The sequence below is a fragment of the Bombus fervidus genome, unplaced genomic scaffold, assembly GCF_041682495.2.
Source record: "Bombus fervidus isolate BK054 unplaced genomic scaffold, iyBomFerv1 scaffold0096, whole genome shotgun sequence".
Lineage (NCBI taxonomy): Eukaryota > Metazoa > Arthropoda > Insecta > Hymenoptera > Apidae > Bombus > Bombus fervidus.
In genome coordinates, this window is record NW_027212658.1 from 17,501 (window position 1) to 30,000 (window position 12,500).

General features: G+C 44.4%; 3 non-coding genes across 3 annotated transcripts in view; all 3 read right to left on the minus strand.

Annotated features, from left to right (window-relative positions):
- The window catches only part of LOC139997496 (large subunit ribosomal RNA), a 4,174-nt gene extending 3,585 nt beyond the window's left edge, over positions 1-589 (minus strand). The window contains exon 1 of the ribosomal RNA XR_011802868.1: positions 1-589. This exon is cut by the window's left edge and continues 3,585 nt beyond it. This is a non-coding gene — a ribosomal RNA (large subunit ribosomal RNA).
- A 2,128-nt stretch (positions 590-2,717) lies between these two features.
- LOC139997493 (5.8S ribosomal RNA) lies at positions 2,718-2,872 on the minus strand. Its single transcript, XR_011802865.1, has one exon. It is a non-coding gene; the product is annotated as a 5.8S ribosomal RNA (ribosomal RNA).
- A 2,831-nt stretch (positions 2,873-5,703) lies between these two features.
- LOC139997495 (small subunit ribosomal RNA) lies at positions 5,704-7,627 on the minus strand. Its single transcript, XR_011802867.1, has one exon. It is a non-coding gene; the product is annotated as a small subunit ribosomal RNA (ribosomal RNA).
- Between the last annotated feature and the right edge of the window lie 4,873 nt (positions 7,628-12,500).

Genomic DNA, 12,500 nt, shown 5'->3' on the forward strand with positions numbered 1-12,500 from the left:
GGAGAAGTGCACGACTACGACGCCGGAGCGTTCGAATCGAAGGTGGCGTGCCCTCGCCAATGGAACCACGAAGGCCCACCCGGAGCATCGCTCACCAACGATCACCGACGCCGTCGACGATGAATCTCCCCATTCGATCTTTTGGGTTTCTCAGGTTTACCCCTGAACGGTTTCACGTACTCTTGAACTCTCTCTTCAAAGTTCTTTTCAACTTTCCCTCACGGTACTTGTTCGCTATCGGTCTCGTGGTTGTATTTAGCCTTAGATGGAGTTTACCACCAACTTAGGGCTGCACTCTCAAGCAACCCGACTCTAAGGAGAGATCCTCCCGAAACGCGTTCCGGTCACTACGGGCCTGGCACCCTCTGTGGGTACATGGCCCCATTCAAGATGGACTTGGACGCGGTTCGACGTCACGGGATAAACGGATCCTCCCGAACACTACATTTCCCAACGGCGGAACCGCGGGATTCAGTGCTGGGCTAATTCCTGTTCGCTCGCCGCTACTAAGGAAATCCTTGTTAGTTTCTTTTCCTCCGCTTAGTAATATGCTTAAATTCAGCGGGTGATCTCGCCTACTCTGAGGTCGCTTCAACGTCACGACACGGTGACAATTTTTTTTTTCAAAGAAAAAAAAATTTCGTGCCATGTGGGCGCGATTCGAGAAAAGCAAGACGGTTTGATAACAATGCGACAGAGGGTCTTTATTTTTATTTCTCTCTCCGAGAATCGCCTCAAAGAGAAAAAAAAATAAAAAAAAAAAATTAATTCGAATAGAATCGAGAACCTTATATTCTATCTCGATCGAGAAACGTTTTATGCATCTCGCCAAAGTGCCTTTTAAACTTCGTTCGTCGTATCATGTTCGAGCTAAGACTCACGCAAGACACCCGTAACGATCTCCGGTTTTTAACGCCCGTCCTCTTTGTATAATATATATATATATATATACACGTGTTATGTATAATATATCTCCCGTAGCCGTTTCTCTCTTCTCGACGATTCCAGCGGTTCCTTGTTTTCGCCTGTTATTGCTGGCACAGAGATCGAACACGCGACATGTATATAACATATCGGTTTCTTTGCTCTGTACCAACGACGAAAACGCACGGGAACTCACGCAAGTGGAAAAGCGAGCGCGAGACGTACACAACGGGGTGAATTTATTACTCGGGGACTGGACGACCGGCGATACGTTAGGATGCGCGGTCCAGCGATAGACGACGAAGAGACATGGGATGACCAACGATCTCTTTTTCTCTAATACTCGGAGCGCCGAATCGCCTTAAAGCAAAAAAAAATCACACGCGCGTACGTCGTACGTACGGCGCGTGTATACCTCGTCTCTAATCAAGTTTCGTTAGTCTTTCTCGAGCCTCGCCAAAGAGGATCGTTCTCTTCCTCTGCGCGATCTCTCCGTGCCAATGTCAGAGATTATTCTCTTTCGCACGACGACGAAAACGACTATTTTCGACGATCCGAACAACTTTGTAACGGACTCACATGCACATCTTAAAATCGAGTACAGAAACGTTGCGCAACACCGTGAGCTTTTCTCTTCTTCGTCACCCTTAAATATAGCCGATCGTAGACGCACGCTAGATCGTAACACACTTTTCGTTGATTTCCGACGAACGTGGCTTTGGGCCAGGCGCGCGGGCAGAGAGATACGCGACCGACGGGGAAAAATTCGTCCCGATACATGTACGCGTACTCTCCGATCTCCGCGCAACGCTGGGGATCATCTCCCTAAGTCATCAGCGTTCGAAGAAATCTCGTGTGTCCGTTCCCGGATCTACGGCTTTCTCTGGGTTCGCGAAGAACAGAAAAAAGCACAGAGGATGAAAAACGCAACGACGACCCATCGATGCGACGGTCCTCGTTGTCTTCTCGTCAGTCGTCTCGCGCCTGCAGAATACATCTCTGCCGCACGAACAGACGGAGTGGGTATTCGATCCCTGGGGCTGTACGAGTAAAAACATCTTGATGAAAAGACGGTTGTGTTTCTTTAAGGCACACAGTTTTTCGTTACGCCACCAAGTTTAGGTTTAGGTTTTAATATCTTGGTTCTCTTTTCTCTCCTCTCTCGACTGACTTTGTTCAAAAATATTTTTGCTTTCTCTCAGTCTCGCCAAAAATTCATTTAAGACGACGTCGGGGGCGCGGTCATTCGTGCTTATCGAAGACTAACAAAACGTAGCAGAGGCTGATACAAAAAGAAAAAAAAAATCGGCCACGAAGAAAACTCGCTCTGTGTATCTCGATAACCGCGTCGACGACGACGGTTCTCTCCGCGCTCTTTTAATTCGTATCCTTCTTCTTGCGCTTCGTCCGACTCAGAAACGTTCGTAAAACACGAACGACGGCGGGTTGTCAAGCCAAGAAGGGACAGAGAAGAGACGGAGGTAGTTTTGCGAGTCTCCCGTGAACGCGATAGATTTTTCATATATATTTGTATCGAGAGCATGCGTACGCCGGTCTCCACACGATCCAGCGACGAACGCCGACGAACGTCCAACAATCGCTCGTACGTCGCGTACGAGCCCTCGACCGCTCTTTAATTCGTATTCTTTTGCTTGGCGCTCGTCCTCCGACTCAGAAACGTTCGTTTAAAGATAAAACGAACGACGGCGGGCTGTCGACGAGGCAAGAAAGAACAGAGAGATACGGACCGAGAGCAACGATACGCAACGCAAGCAGTCTTAGGTTTACGTGAGCAACCCTCAGCCAGGCGTGGTCCAGGAATTGTATCCGTGGACCGCAATGTGCGTTCGAAATGTCGATGTTCATGTGTCCTGCAGTTCACACGTTGACGCGCAATTAGCTGCGTTCTTCATCGACCCACGAGCCAAGTGATCCACCGTTCAGGGTAATCGTTTATGCATGGATTTTTGTTTGTGTACTCAGGTTTTTGTACTCTTATTCTCGGTTCGAAAGAAGCCGATATCCGACAAACGTCCGACCAACGGGAATCGAACGCGCGGAAGTCGCCATATGATTGACGACACGAAAATACGTTCGAAAACGAAATCGGACGGACTGCGCGACGACACACGCAGCCCGCCGACCGGGCGTAAAGTGCATTATAATATAACAACCAACGAGATCGAAGCTCCGTTCGTCAGGAAACGACGGGGATATAACACCCGATTCTGAATCCTCTGTACAGCACACGATCTCGCGAAGAAAGCGCACGGTGGCTAGCCCATGATATATATATATGTTCGTTCCTCTCGTCCAGTTATTCGAAGCAAACAGCCGATATGCATCTCCATCGTTCGGGTAAAAAAAAATCGATGGGACGCGCACGGTCGTAGTCTTCCTCGCGCGGTCGTTTCTTCCCGATAGCCAGAAGCAGAGTTTGAAAAACTCTAGCGACGGAACGAGGCATTAGACTCTCGACAACGAGGATACAGACACGGCCGGCGGTCCCCTCTGAATCGACTTCGGTGGTTCAGGTAAAAATAAAAAAAATCGATGGGACGCGCACGGTCGTCCTTCCTCTTCCTCGCGCGCGGTCTATTCTTCCCGATAGCCAGAAGCAGAGTTTGAAAAACTCTAGCGACGGAACGAGGCATTAGACTCGCGACAACGAAGATAGAGAGACGGCCGGCGGTCCCCTCTGAATCCACTTTGGTCGCTCAGGTAAAAATAAAAAAAAATTCGAAAGGGACGCGCACGGTCGTCCTTCCTCTTCCTCGCGCGGTCTTTTCTTCCCGATAGCCAGAAGCAGAGTTTGAAAAACTCTAGCGACGGAACGAGGCATTAGACTCTCGACAACGAGGATAGAGAGACGGCCGGCGGTCCCCTCCGAACGGATGGCGACAACGACGACTAAAGCGCGAAAAATCGCGACGAAAAGGAACGCATCTCCGTTCAGGTGTATGTGTGTGCGTGCGTTTAAAAAAAATTCGATGGGACTCGCAGCCATCGGCCTCGCGCGGTCGTTTCTTCCCGATAGCCAGAAGCAGAGTTTGAAAAACTCTAGCGACGGAACGAGGCATATGACTCACGACAACGAGGATATGGACAGGCGGTCCCCTCTGAACGGGTCGACGAGACGATGGTAAAAGAGACGAACCGGACGAAACTTCCGTCGATCAGGTAAAAATAAAAAAAAATTCGATGGGACGCGCACGGTCGTCGTCGTCGTCTTCCTCGCGCGGTCGTTTCTTCCCGATAGCCAGAAGCAGAGTTTGAAAAACTCTAGCGACGGAACGAGGCATATGACTCACGACAACGAGGATAGAGAGACGGCCGGCGGTCCCCTCTGAATCGACTTCGGTGGTTCAGGTAAAAATAAAAAAAATCGATGGGACGCGCACGGTCGTCGTTCCTCTTCCTCGCGCGCGGTCTATTCTTCCCGATAGCCAGAAGCAGAGTTTGAAAAACTCTAGCGACGGAACGAGGCATTAGACTCGCGAGGATAGAGAGACGGCCGGCGGTCCCCTCCGAACCAACTTCGTCTAGTTAAGAATCGTTATACTCTTTACCATCACTCGCACTGGTATATATCTTTTCGGGCCAACATCCACGCAATGCGTTTTCGTTCTAGGTTACCCGATCCACGAGTACGAACGTACAACGTGGTTTCGTTTTGTCGAACATCGTATATCGTTCGCCGTTGAAACGAACGACAACGAAACGACATAGGAAGAACGAACGCCCTTTGGGTAGGAAGCACGTTTCGAGGAACGACGAGAGTTTGGAGAGACGCGCGAGATAGCTGGAGACGCGCAGATATAGGTATCCATGGATCTTCGAAGAGAACCTTCGAAGATATATAATTCGGTATCCTATTTTTCTGCGGCTCGCTATTCGCGTTCTTTCGCTCTCGTCGACGACTCGTTATAGACGCTTCGTTCGATCCCAAAGAGCAGTCTTCCTTATGTCCCGTTGCTAGGAGGTGAGGCCTACGCAACGCAACTACGAAATATAGAAGAGGTGTGAGCAGTGATCTCTCCGACACGAGGCACTTTAGAGATTTTAGTTTATATATTATATTGTTCGTTCGTTGGATTTCCACGATGCAAATACGAAATACGAGATCGTGACGGCGGGTCTTTCTGTGTACGACCTCACGCAGGCGCCTCGATCGCATTTCTCATTACACGTGGTTTCCACTGTAACTTTTAGTTTTTTCGATATGTGTTCAGCTCAAGTTCCCTCACATATCGTTATTATTATTATTATTATTATTATTAATAGTAGCGGTTTCGTGTTATAGGATTCGGAGACGGCGGGTCTTTCTGTGTACGACCTCACGCAAGCGCCTCGAGAATCTTTTTAAGTTTTCCGTGTGTTATATTATTCGGAGACGGCGGGTCTTTCTGTTTACGACCTCACGCAGGCGCCTCGAGAATATTTTTAAGTTTTTCGTTTGTTATAATATTATTCGGAGACGGCGGGTCTTTCTGTGTACGACCTCACGCAGGCGCCTCGAATTATTCGTGTAAAAGTATATCTCTTCATCCCGATGATCGAGAGAGAGTGCCACACTCTTCGTATAGTTTCGTAACTGGAGCGTCTCCCACCTCCTTATTGTAAAAAATTTGGCTTTTGTCAAAGTATATAGCTTGTTAATACGTCGTATATACTTTGTGTCGATATAGGAGGAGTACGGCTCCTTACCGACGATATTATATATATTTTATTATACAGTGTTCAAGTCAAATATATTCTTTGTGTTTTTGTATTTTTCGTTAATGATCCTTCCGCAGGTTCACCTACGGAAACCTTGTTACGACTTTTACTTCCTCTAAATGATCAAGTTTGGTCATCTTCCCGGTAACATCGGCAATGCTTATCACATTGGCCGCGCACCAGTCCGAAGACCTCACTAAATCATTCAATCGGTAGTAGCGACGGGCGGTGTGTACAAAGGGCAGGGACGTAATCAACGCGAGCTTATGACTCGCGCTTACTGGGAATTCCTCGTTCATGGGGAATAATTGCAAGCCCCAATCCCTAGCACGAAGGAGGTTCAGCGGGTTACCCGGGCCTTTCGGCCAGGGAAAACACGCTGATTCCTTCAGTGTAGCGCGCGTGCGGCCCAGAACATCTAAGGGCATCACAGACCTGTTATTGCTCAATCTCGTGCGGCTAGAAGCCGCCTGTTCCTCTAAGAAGATTTGTTTGTACGTTGGTAGTAAAAACCCGCCGACCGAAGCCGGGGGCCTTCGAGATACCATAATTTACGTCTATTTAGCAGGCTAGAGTCTCGTTCGTTATCGGAATTAACCAGACAAATCGCTCCACCAACTAAGAACGGCCATGCACCACCACCCACCGAATCAAGAAAGAGCTATCAATCTGTCAATCCTTCCGGTGTCCGGGCCTGGTGAGGTTTCCCGTGTTGAGTCAAATTAAGCCGCAGGCTCCACTCCTGGTGGTGCCCTTCCGTCAATTCCTTTAAGTTTCAGCTTTGCAACCATACTTCCCCCGGAACCCAAAAGCTTTGGTTTCCCGGAAGCTGCCCGCCGAGTCATCGGAGGAACTTCGGCGGATCGCTGGCTGGCATCGTTTATGGTTAGAACTAGGGCGGTATCTGATCGCCTTCGAACCTCTAACTTTCGTTCTTGATTAATGAAAACATTTTTGGCAAATGCTTTCGCTTCTGTCCGTCTTGCGACGATCCAAGAATTTCACCTCTAACGTCGCAATACGAATGCCCCCATCTGTCCCTATTAATCATTACCTCGGGGCTCCGAAAACCAACAAAATAGAACCGAGGTCCTATTCCATTATTCCATGCACACAGTATTCAGGCGAAGGTAGCCTGCTTTAAGCACTCTAATTTGTTCAAAGTAAACGTATCGGCCCACCTCGACACTCAGTGAAGAGCACCGCGATGGGATATTAGTTGGACCGCCCCGCGAGGAGCTAAGCCCACCGATAGGACGTACCACATAATGCCAGTTAAACACCGCGAGCGGTGAACCGACACTGTGACACACAGATTCAACTACGAGCTTTTTAACCGCAACAACTTTAATATACGCTATTGGAGCTGGAATTACCGCGGCTGCTGGCACCAGACTTGCCCTCCAATTGGTCCTCGTTAAAGGATTTAAAGTGTACTCATTCCGATTACGGGGCCTCGGATGAGTCCCGTATCGTTATTTTTCGTCACTACCTCCCCGTGCCGGGAGTGGGTAATTTGCGCGCCTGCTGCCTTCCTTGGATGTGGTAGCTGTTTCTCAGGCTCCCTCTCCGGAATCGAACCCTGATTCCCCGTTACCCGTTACAACCATGGTAGGCGCAGAACCTACCATCGACAGTTGATAAGGCAGACATTTGAAAGATGCGTCGCCGGTGCTAGATGACCATGCGATCAGCACAAAGTTATTCAGAGTCACCAAAACAAACGATGGACGAACGGACGAGCCATCCGCCACCGATTGGTTTTGATCTAATAAAAGCATTCGTACCATCTCTGGTACGAATCTGTTTGCATGTATTAGCTCTAGAATTACCACAGTTATCCAAGTAAGTTTAAGTATGATCTAAGAAACCATAACTGATTTAATGAGCCATTCGCGGTTTCACCTTAATGCGGCATGTACTGAGACATGCATGGCTTAATCTTTGAGACAAGCATATGACTACTGGCAGGATCAACCAGGGAACTTTGTATTTTATATATATATTATATATTAGAGTCAAAAGACTCTCTTTTTAAAATAGCCTCAGAGTGTCGTAGGTGGGTCCGTAACACCGTACGACGAGACTTTTCGTTCTTAGTGAACGTTCGACGACACCCTTTTAATTCCCGTTGTAACGTCGAACGCCACTACTCTCTCTCATTTCGCCACTCTCTCTTTACTTTCTTTCGTTCGTTTGATTGTTTGTGTGGAATATTTTAAGATCATTCTGTTCATAGGATCATTCTGTAAGAATGGTTTGTTGGTTGAACGAATATGCCTTAGCGGTAAAAAGCACGTAAACTGCATGCTGAACGTACCGTCCTCGTAAGAAACATATTCGTTCGTTCTTTTGATATTCTCCAATCAGAAAGAACGCACTTCCTAAAAGGTAGTACGCTCCCCATTAGCCTTTCGTATGTTTAAAACGTACTGCGTACGCTATAACATAAGTTTTGGAACGGTCTCTGCCGAACCAGCATGAATTGATACTCAGTTAGTAACAAGCACACTGCCCTAACTTTTTTTAAAGTTAGTGCGAGCATACAGGATCCAGCTTCCCGACTAAGGGGAACCTTGCCACGTTATTTGGTCATTACGTCCAGGACAGCGACCCGCGGCGCAGCAGTGTAGAGAAAGAGTCGATACGAGAACGAAGGAACAGTCGAGAAATAGTAAAAAAGTTCACTAAGACTCGAGGAGCGGTGACTGAATTCTCAACCGAGGCCGTAGAATAGCCACGCGCTCGACGCTGTTCCGTCCGGACCGTCCGACTCGACGTGTCTCTTATAGATACCAAAGCGCCGGCCGGACGGTCGGCGCCGGCCGGGCCAGCGGCCGGGCGCTTACCATGTAAAACCTCCGTTAGAGCGTACCGTCGGACTTAGTCTCTGAAACGCTCGACCACTTTTTTCGAATAAACTACCCTTAGAAAACATCCTATCGTCGAGATATTTTAACGCACCGCTTATTTTAATATTTCAAACGAGTTTTTATCGAAAAATTTAATTTTTTTTTTTTTTTCAAAATCGCATCAGTAAACCACCTCTTTTAACGAATACGGACAAAAACCACGTTCTTAATCGATTAGAACACGTTAAAACAACGAGAAATATGCAAAAAAATATATACCTTGCAACGTTAATTAACGAAAAAATTAAACAAATATCGCAGTCGTGTCAGTTCGACGGACACTAATTTTTTAAAAAATTCGAAAAAAACGTTTAATCCAGTTGTATTTAATAGAGATATAACCGTTTCTGCAAAAATATTTATACCTTATAACGCTTTTTAACGAAATAACTCGAAATAAGCTTTTCGGACTTTTCCGCCGGCCGAAATTTTTCTAAGTCCCAACGTACCGTCGGACTTAGTCTCTGAAACGCTCGACCACTTTGTTCCAATAAAGTACCCTTATAAAACGTCCTATCGTCGAGATATTTTAACGCACCGCTTATTTTAATATTTTAAACGAGTTTTTATCGAAAAATTTAATTTTTTTTTTTTTTTTCAAAATCGCATCAGTAAACCACCTCTTTTAACGAATACGGACAAAAACCACGTTCTTAATCGATTAGAACACGTTGAAACAACGAGAAATATGCAAAAAAATATATACCTTGCAACGTTAATTAACGAAATAATTAAACAAATATCGCAGTCGTGTCAGTTCGTCGAACACAAATTTTTTAAAAAATTCGAAAAAACGTTTAATCCAGTTGTATTTAATAGAGATATAACCGTTTCCGCAAAAATATTTATACCTTATAACGCTTTTTAACGAAATAACTCGAAATAAGTATTTCGGACTTTTCCGCCGGCCGAAATTTTTCTAAGTCCCAACGTACCGGTCCAGAATGAGACAAAGTTCCAAAGGCCCGGTCGTATCCGTCCGTTTTTTTTTAACCTTCCACGGACGAAATAAACGTTTAATCCCGACGTAAAATACAATAATATAGCGATTTATATAAAAATATTCATACCTCATAACGCTTTTTAACGAAATAACTCGAAAAAACTTTTCGGTCCGAAATTTTTCTAAGTCCCTACGTACCGCTCGAGAATGCGACTAAGTTCCAACGTCCCGGGCGCGATCATACTTTTTTTATATAACTTTTCAGCGACGAAATAAATGCTTAATCCCGATGTAAAACGTCATTTTAAAGCGATTTATGCAAGAATATTCGCACCTTATAACGCTTTTAAGCGAAATAATTCAAAAAAACCTTTCGAATAAAAAATTTTTTTTTAACGTTTTCGGGACCAAATAAACGTTTAATCCCGACGTAAAATATAATAATACAACGATTTATATAAAAATATTAATACCTCATAACGCTTTTTAACGAAATAACTCGAAAAAACTTTTCGGTCGAAAATTTTTCTAAGTCCCTACGTACCGGTGGAGAGTATGACCAAGTCCGACGGGCCGAGTCGCGTCGGTCCACTATTTTTTTTTAACGTTTTCGGGACCAAATAAACGTTTAATCCCGACGTAAAATATAATAATATAGCGATTTATATAAAAATATTCGTACCTTATAACGCTTTTTAACGAAATAACTCGAAAAAACTTTTCGGTCGAAAATTTTTCTAAGTCCCTACGTACCGGTGGAGAGTATGACCAAGTCCGACGGGCCGAGTCGCGTCGGTCCACTATTTTTCTTTAACGTTTTCGGGACCAAATAAACGTTTAATCCCGACGTAAAATATAATAATATAGCGATTTATATAAAAATATTCGTACCTTATAACGCTTTTTAACGAAATAACTCGAAAAAACTTTTCGGTCGAAAATTTTTCTAAGTCCCTACGTACCGGTGGAGAGTATGACCAAGTCCGACGGGCCGAGTCGCGTCGGTCCACTATTTTTTTTTAACGTTTTCGGGACCAAATAAACGTTTAATCCCGACGTAAAATATAATAATATAGCGATTTATATAAAAATATTCATACCTTATAACACTTTTAAGCGAAATAACTCGAAAAAACTTTTCGGTCGAAAATTTTTCTAAGTCCCTACGTACCGGTGGAGAGTATGACCAAGTCCGACGGGCCGAGTCGCGTCGGTCCACTATTTTTTTTTAACGTTTTCGGGACCAAATAAACGTTTAATCCCGACGTAAAATATAATAATATAGCGATTTATATAAAAATATTCATACCTTATAACACTTTTAAGCGAAATAACTCGAAAAAACTTTTCGGTCGAAAATTTTTCTAAGTCCCTACGTACCGGTGGAGAGTATGACCAAGTCCGACGGGCCGAGTCGCGTCGGTCCACTATTTTTCTTTAACGTTTTCGGGACCAAATAAACGTTTAATCCCGACGTAAAATATAATAATATAGCGATTTATATAAAAATATTCATACCTTATAACACTTTTAAGCGAAATAACTCGAAAAAACTTTTCGGTCGAAAATTTTTCTAAGTCCCTACGTACCGGTGGAGAGTATGACAAAGTCCGACGGGCCGAGTCGCGTCGGTCCACTATTTTTTTTTAACGTTTTCGGGACCAAATAAACGTTTAATCCCGACGTAAAACTTAATAACATTCCCATTTATATAAAAATATTCGTACCTCATAACGCTTTTTAACGAAATAACTCGAAAAAACTTTTCGGTCCGAAATTTTTCTAAGTCCCTACGTACCGCTCGAGAATGCGACTAAGTTCCAACGTCCCGGGCGCGATCGTACTTTTTTTATATAACTTTCCAGCGACGAAATAAACGCTTAATCCCGATGTAAAACGTCATTTTAAAGCGATTTATGCACAAATATTAGCACCTTGTAACGCTTTTAAGCGAAAAAATTCGAAAAAACGGTTCGATTAAAAAATTTTTTTTAAAGTTCTCGGGACGAAATAAACGCTTAATCCCGACGTAGAAATACATAATATTCCCATTTATATAAAAATATTCATACCTCGTAACGCTTTTAAGCGAGATAACTCGAAATAACTTTTCGGTCCGAAATTTTTCTAAGTCCCTACGTACCGGCCGGGGGATCGACGAAGTGCCAACCTCCCGGTCATGTCGGTCCGGAGGGGGCAATTTTTTAAAAAAATAAAACGAAATCGTTACGTTCGACTAGAATTCGTCGAACCATAACGATTTCTATAAAAATATTCATACCTCGTAACGCTTTTAAGCGAAATAACTCGAAATAACGTTTCGGTCCGAAATTTTTCTAAGTCCCAACGTACCGCTCGAGAATGCGACTAAGTTCCAACGTCTCGGGCGCGATCGTAAATTTTTTACGGCACCTTTCGGGGACGAAATAAACGCTTAATCCCGATGTAAAACGTCATTTTAAAGCGATTTATGCAAGAATATTCGCACCTTATAACGCTTTTAAGCGAAAAAATTCGAAAAAACGGTTCGATTAAAAATTTTTTTTTAACGTTGTCGGGACGAAATAAACGCTTAATCCCGACGTAGAAATACGTAATATTGCTATTTATGTAAAAATATATACGCATCATAACGCTTTTAAGCGAGATAACTCGAAATAACTTTTCGGTCCGGAATTTTTCTAAGTCCCTACGTCCCGGCCGGGGGATCGACGAAGTGCCAACCGCCCGGTCATGTCGGTCCGGAGGGGGCAATTTTTTAAAAAAATAAAACGAAATCGTTACGTTCGACTAGAATTCGTCGAACCATAACGATTTCTATAAAAATATTCATACCTCGTAACGCTTTTTAACGAAATAACTCGAAAAAACTTTTCGGTCCGAAATTTTTCTAAGTCCCAACGTACCGGTCGAGAATGCGACTAAGTTCCAACGTCCCGGGCGCGATCATACTTTTTTTATATAACTTTCCAGCGACGAAATAAACGCTTAATCCCGACGTA